This window comes from Lepisma saccharinum, chromosome 17, assembly GCF_977018435.1.
Source record: "Lepisma saccharinum chromosome 17, izLepSacc3.1, whole genome shotgun sequence".
NCBI lineage: Eukaryota > Metazoa > Arthropoda > Insecta > Zygentoma > Lepismatidae > Lepisma > Lepisma saccharinum.
The window spans coordinates 57,777,037-57,784,894 of NC_139245.1; positions in this window are offsets into that span (position 1 = coordinate 57,777,037).

The following is a 7,858-nucleotide window of genomic DNA, read 5'->3' on the forward strand; positions in this document are numbered from 1 at the left end:
GTAAACCAACTTATTTTCATGTATATTTATACATTTAACCAGGCCCGTAGCCAGTGAGGCTCACGGATTATCAGGGGGGCTTTGTAAATCAAGTCCGTTTTTCAAAAATTTAACAGTGTTAAACGAAGGTAATTATGTGTGGGGGAGGGGGTCATTAAGTTACATAAAGTTTAGAAATGATAATCACAGGGGCAAATAATAGCAAAGGCGAGAAATATACTGGACCAACTCAATACCTGGTGCCAAGTTTCAAAACTTTCTATAGCAGCAAATAAAACAGTGATTGCACAGATGAAAGGCAAACTCCTCAGATCTCCATGTGTAAGATTTAATGTCCAATCAATACACGAGAAATTTTTTTTTAAGTATCTAGGAGTGTATATTGATTCACAACTGAAATTCAGATCTCACATTGAATATATTACTAGCAAAGCAAAAACCACACTGCATAGAGTGTTAAGTCTCGGTAAAAAAAGCCTTTAAACTTCCCTTTAATACTGCCCTGCTGTATTGCAATGCTATTGTTGTTTCGACTGTGAGGTATGCTGCTAGCGTGTTGGCTCACCTAGCATTTGAAAACAGAATAATATCTAAGCTAAGATCAGCACAACGCAACGTGCTATTGAGAATATTAGGAGAGTTTAAAACATCTCCAACTCGCTCCCTGATTGCTATAGCGGGAGTCCTCCCACTGGATTTGGAAGTGTAGCTCGCAGCAACAAATTACTGGCTGAAGAAAATGTGCTTCGAGGATTTAAGAAGACAAAATATTAATGTAAGTTGTGTAAAAGAGGCTAGACTCTATTTTGAGACTAAGTGGGAGAATGAATGGGAACAAGAGTCATCGGCTCACTCAAAACTCTATATTCCGAGCGTGAGCATACGAAATTCTTGGACACACTTAAACCCGACCAAAGGATTGGTTCATTACATAACGGGCCACGGTCCTTACGGATCGTACTTAAAGAGATTCAAGCTCAGGACGGAAGACAATTGTAAGCAGTGTAAAACCTTGGATACTCCTGAGCATAAAATTCTTACATGTCAAAATTATAATTCCAAATATATTTTGGACCTGAGAAGGAACCTAGGTACATTTACAGCAACCACTGTTTTGGGAGACAGGTACAAATTTTCCATCTTGAATAAACTCGCATTTGAGATCTCAAATATTGAAGAGTTGCAGTACACTCCAAAGACAAAACCGCAGCTCAGTGTCCCGATGGAACTGGTAAACACCAGGACCGTTGTGATGTTGTGATTAGTGTTAGAACCATTGGAGGACTTTGATGAAAAGACATGTAGTAACTGAAGACAACTCTAAAAGTGTGTCATAGGAGATCCTGGAAGATTCTCTCCCACCTGTGGTCCACCAGTCGAGAGAAGCTGCATCCTATTCCACCAAGATGTTAGATGTTAGAAGGTTTCACCATAAGAAGATGATGCCTGATGCTTGATTCAGCCAGCTGACAGAAGAGGAAGCCATGGGAACACCCCTAACTTCGAGATAGTCCCTCTCTTAATTCTGAATGAGAGTTTCTAGTCTACGGACGATTAGGGAAACTCCCACTAGATCTTAGTCTCTTTTTCAAAGATTACACCATTTAATTTTTGAAAAGTCTAAGGACTCATAGTAAAGTATTTGCCTAATAATTATATTTAAATTATGCTGACCCAGAGTTATATGTTTTATATTGTAAATATCTGATTCTAATATTTTATTTCTATTTATTTACTCGTATTCTCTTTTTTCTTTTTCTTTCTGTCTTTTTTTCTCTTTTAATATTTTAATCAAAATTAAAGTTCTAAGTAAAAAGCAAAAACGCCTTGGTTTAAAATTCTTAGGTGCCAAGGCCTAGTATTCACTCTCCTTACCCCTCTCAAAATCCTAATCTCCTAATCCTTCATGGGGCACAACCGCTGCCAGCTAAAACTGCAAACAAGAACGGCAGGCTATGGTAACTGCGCTGGGAGAGAGGGTGCTTTTGATTGCGAGGTGAGAGGTGGTTGGAGGACCTCGTCCCCCGTGCCCCATACCCTGTATGAGCCAATGGCGCATTTTCAGTGTTACCGCGTTTACCGCCAGTAAACCAACTTATTTTCATGTATATTTATACATTTAACCAGGCCCGTAGCCAGTGAGGCTCACGGATTATCAGGGGGACTTTGTAAATCAAGTCCGTTTTTCAAAAATTTAACAGTGTTAAACGAATGTAATTATGTGTGGGGAGAGGGCGTCATTAAGTTACATAAAGTTTAGAAATATCACACAAATAGTACATTTTTTCTATATCTTTTAAAATATCGCGTAAAGTGTTAATTGGCTGCTACTAAAATCATCCCTAACTACACACTCCATATATAACCACAACAGAACCACCCCAGCAATACACATAATCAAAAGCAAATACCATGTAAAACCTGAGCACCATAAATATAACTAATCCACCAAATAATGAAAATATATATATACAATTAGGCCAATTCATGACATCCTAAGTAAAGTCGTTGCAATACCATCCTACTAAATCCAATTACTTATATGAAAAATAGGAATTGATGTGCCGAATACACACTATGTCATCTTATATATGCAATAACATCATAATACTTCTCCCCAATAACTCATTACATTTTTCATAAGTCAAAACTAATACCATTTTAAATATATAAAATATCACCTTGAAATTGAAGCATAATAAATTATGGGAATAATTTATAAATGCAATTAATATAAATGTAAAATGAACATGACTTAAAAGATTGCAATCTTAAGGTGAAAAATGAAGAACAAGTGACATGAAAACATTTGACAATAAACGAAATAGAAAATACATTGCGGTACATTTCTAAAAATACCTATATACACCAATAAATAGTCAATAATCTTTACAGGTTCTGCACATGAATTGCACTGTATAGACATTAAGATCAATATTAAACCTGAATCCGTTGCACTTTTTTTTTCTTGGGTGGGGCTGAAGATTAAGGAAGTAATCCTGGAGTGTGCTGATACGTTGAAATATTCCCAGATAACACATAAGAACACTACTTCATATCATTGGGCATAGGTTGACAATCCCAGTTGGTGCCTCATTCCTGAATTCCATAGTTGGTACATAGTATTTATAGTTTCCTCGTAAATCTTGAAAATAAACAAAAACCGCAAATTAGAAGGAAAATAGAAGAAATATAGGATAGAAGAGAGGAAACATGAAAAGAAGGGAAGACAAAGGGATATAAGAGCACCATTACAAGTTTTGAATAGCCAATAATAAACACACCTCCAAGAATTACTACAAGTGATACCAAAAAACTTACTAATGAACTTAATGTTTGGTAGTTAATAACAAACCAGCTCAAAAAGAGCATATTTTAACAAAAATAGAGTTATACAGTGTTCCAACAGTGAAGATAGAAGATCATCTCTACATAATAGAAAATACATTATACAATAATCAACAATGAAAACCCTTAATATCATAATATACATATAAACCATAATAACACTGCACAGATATACTTATCGCCTAATATACCTCCTACATTCTAAATCATGCGTCACTTGCATTGTACCCATTTGGAGAGGAACTCCATCGGCAATATTGTGTAGAATGCCCGGTTCTCCACAAAAATTGCAATACAATGTTTGAAATTGTCGCTATGGGCGATTATAATTGTGTGAAATGCAAGAAGCAGGAATTTCATGCTAAAGGTCATTGTTTTTAGAAAACTTAAATTGTCCCTGCGGTGATTGCATTACTGAAGCAATTTGAGTCTCTGACAAATTTATATCTGGTGAAGGTTCATCTCTAATATAATAAGGCTTTATATGTGTGATGTGCACCTTACGAAGAAAAACCTCAGTTTCCGAATCAACTAGGAAAACTGTTACAGGACCCAAAAGCTTGAAAATTTTGGCAGGACCTGCCCAACGTTCTTGGAGTTTGGCGGTGACTTTTTGGAAGGCATTGCTCTGAGGAAATGTTTTGTAAAGAACCATATCCGCTACCTTGAAGGAAGAAGGTTGCCTTTTAGGGTCATATCTAGCTCTCCGCGTAACCCAAGCCTTTTGTAAATGGTGAAAAGCCTGAGCCCAGCATTTAGCACGGTCGGCAGAAGGAGGACCGGCCAATTCTGAATCTGATTGGAATTCCCAGAAAAAAATTCATGGGCCCATCGATGTCTCGTCCAAACACTGGTGTGGTTTGAATGCTATCTTGTACTGCTGTATTAAATGCAAAGGAAATAGTGTTTAAGTGTACATCCCATTTGGTGTGGTCATCGGAATGATAAGCTATCAAGGAGGCCTTTAAATTACGAATAAATCTTTCAGCCAATGATGGATTTGGGTAGTAGGAGCTAGTATAGATGTGCTTCACCTGAGACTCAATCAAAAATGAATTAAAGTAACGAGATCGAAAATAGGAAGCATTGTCAGAGACTAGCTCACAAGGAGCCCCAAACACAAGAAATAAGGAGCGACGTTTTTCCACTATCTGATTTGATGTGGGCCCACGAAGAGGATAAAGAGAGAGACCCACTTCGAAAATGCATCCACAACCACCAGAATATAAGAATGACCTTTGGACGAACGCACAAGCGGACCAACAAGATCAATATACAGACTTCGCCAAAGCTGTTTTATTATTTCCGATGACAAAAATCCAGGAGGCTTTCGTATGACTAATTTTGCTTTTTGACAAGTGTCACAAGACTTGACATACGCTTTGATGTCTTGAACACATGATGGCCAACAAAATAAAGACATTATTTTCTTGGTACATTTTTGAATACCTAAATGAGAACCTCCCAAAGGTGTGTCGTGATAATAACGGCAAATCAGATGTTGAAGGGTTTGAGGAACAACTACTAATGAAGCCGTAGAGCGTGGGGGTTGCCATACAAGTAAATCATGGTAAAGAGCATAATGTTTATGATTTTGCCCAGCGCGTAATTGTTGTACTATTGGTAGTAAACTAGAATCTTTTTGTTGGAGATCAAGGATGTCTGACTTGCTAAAGGGAATAATTTGAAATTTGGGTGCAGCACATGCAAAGGAGGTAACGGGTTAAGGAAAGACATGGAATTCTTCATGTGAGTACATCCTTGATAGACAATCAGCAACTGGATTGAGTCGAGAGGGTATATGCTCGACCTAGTAAGAAAATCTAGACAAGTAAAGCAACCATCGACCAAATTTGCCGTATTGTTCTGGGTGGCGTAGAAGCCAAGAAAGAGCCTGATTATCTGTCTGAAGGGTAAAGTGTTTCTCAGTTAAATAAGTCTCAAACTTTTTAAATCCATAAACGATAGCGCAGCATTCTGCCTCATAAATGGATTGTCGACGTTCTATTTCTGTACGTTTTCGAGATGCAAAAGCTATAGGGCGTAATAACCCGTCGGTCATACGTTGATTAAGGGTAGCTCCCAATGCCAATCCTGAAGCATCACATTGTAAGACAAATTCTTTAGAAAAGTCTGGTAAAGCTAACACAGTATGCCTAAGAAAAACCTCCTTGAGATGATCGAATTGTTGTTGGTCACTCTCCGACCAAGTAAATGCAATTCCCTTTCTCTTTTTGTCTGTTAAAAAGGAGGTAAGCTCCGAATACGATGGTATAAACCTGGAATAATAACCCAATAATCGAAGAATGCGCTGAATAGCTTTGAGGTTCGTAGGGGGAGGAATATTCTGAATAGCAGAGATACGGTCGGGGTCTAAAACAAGTTGCCCCTCACGTAAAATATACCCCAGATATTTGATCTCAGTTTGCATCCATTTGGATTTGACGGGATTGACAGTTAACCCAGCTTCTCGAAATGCCTAAAGAACCAATTTAAGATGTTTCAGATGAGTTTCTTCATCTGGACTGAAAATCAATACGTCGTCTGCATAATTTACCAAAAATTTATATTTAAAAGGACCCAGAATTTTATCTAGAGCATGTGTCAAGAGTTGAGTACCCAGATTTATAGCAAATGGAACCCTGGTATATCGATATTGACCAAAGGAGGTGACGAAAGCAGTTAGATCTTTACTAGGCTCATCTAACCGTATCTGATGAAAACTTCTGCAGAGATCCAAGCAGGAAAATACCCTAGCAGATTGTAAATGCTGAAAGATCAAATCTCTACGGCTTTACGGAAAGTTGTCATAGGCGATGAGTCTGTTTAAGTGCTTATAACTGCATACGAGACGATGTCCGCCGTCTTTCTTATCGACGAGGAAACAAGGTGATGCATAAGGAGAAGCGCAAGCCTCTATAATATTCTGGTCCATCAATTCTTGAATTTGTTGACGAAGAATGTTCGTTTGTGTTGGGTTTAGCTGAAATGGCTTAGAATGGAAAGGAACATTGGTAATTAAAGGAATGGAAACTGGTTCTAAAGTACAACTACCAACACGTTGTGTAACACGTCGTCGAATTCTTGCAATAAGGTTTCTATGTTAGTGGGTAAATTGATCGGATGAGGAAGAATATCTTTCTTATTTGTTCGCTCCTGATGTTTCATTGTTGGATTTCCTGTTGGAACAAAAGGAATTAATTCTTTGGTATAGGGAAAAGATACAACTAATTTTTCAAAGGAAATAGTGCCCCTAGAATGTGAAAGAAAATCTGATCCTAGAATAACAGGAAAAGGTAAATTCTCAGAAATCCAGAAGCTCCACCTCCAAGATAAACCTTGAAATTTCAACGTCAAAACAACACGTGAATCGAGATAAATAGCCTGGCTATTTACTGTTTGTAACTTACGAGTAGTATCACTAAGAACGGGTGGCTTGGGACGTAAAGTTGCTAGAAATCCCCTCGCAATTAATGACACAGAACTTCCCGAATCGACAAGAAGACGGCTCGGTGTAGAATTTAAGGTAGCATGAATAATCGGAACTGCTTTTTCAATAATAGTCAAGGGATGCTCTATATGAGTTATAGCAGTAGCCTCAGATGACTGAACTTGTTCTACAACCAAAGAAGTGGACAGAATTTTTGGTGAAATGTAATTCGTCTGTGAAGCAACATTAGAATGAGAATGTTCTTTTTTATCTAGGACATCCAATAAAGGGGAAAGAGAATAAGTACGGGCAAGGCAGGTATTGAAAGTTGTACAGGTACTTGTACCTTCGTTGAAGGAGAACTTATTTTTTTTCAACTTACATTCATCCAATTGTCGTTCCACATGGCGTAATTCCATGGGCCAAATTTTCCTAGACAAATACATGAAATTTAGCATTGATGTCGGTCGATTAAAACCCATTAAATGCAAAGGAGTTGTATCCTGTAAATTCTGCAATGCAGATTCCAATAAACTAGATTCAGACCAGTCAATTGGTAATATGTGATAGGCGTCATAAATATCATTTAAATAAGTAGGATAAAGAAGCGTGTTAAATATTTGTCCATCAACATTTGCAATTTTGAAAACTGAACTAATCGATACCAGATAACTCTTATAAACATTGGCCATGGAAATTTCTCAATGAGTGAGTCATACCAGACGTCTCGAAGTAATCCTGTTGTTGATGAAAAGGCCATCAACAATAATGATTCTAAGTCTAAAAGATTTAATTTGAAAGTTCTAAAAAGTGTTAACAAAAAATGGAACATTTGGTCAGGATCTGAACCATCCGTATGAGGTAGGGCTTGTAAAAGGTCTACTGCTGCCGAATATCTAATCTGATTAGTGATATAAGAATGGTCTGGAGGTAGTAAAAGTTATCTCGTTGTACGAAGAGTTGGAGAATGAAAAAAGGGAGAAGGTTGTATGTTAACAGGTTGGAGTGGAAAAAGTTGGCGACCCATGCAATTGGTCATTATGAGGAACCGACATTATGTGAAACGCTAGGTTGGGGTGC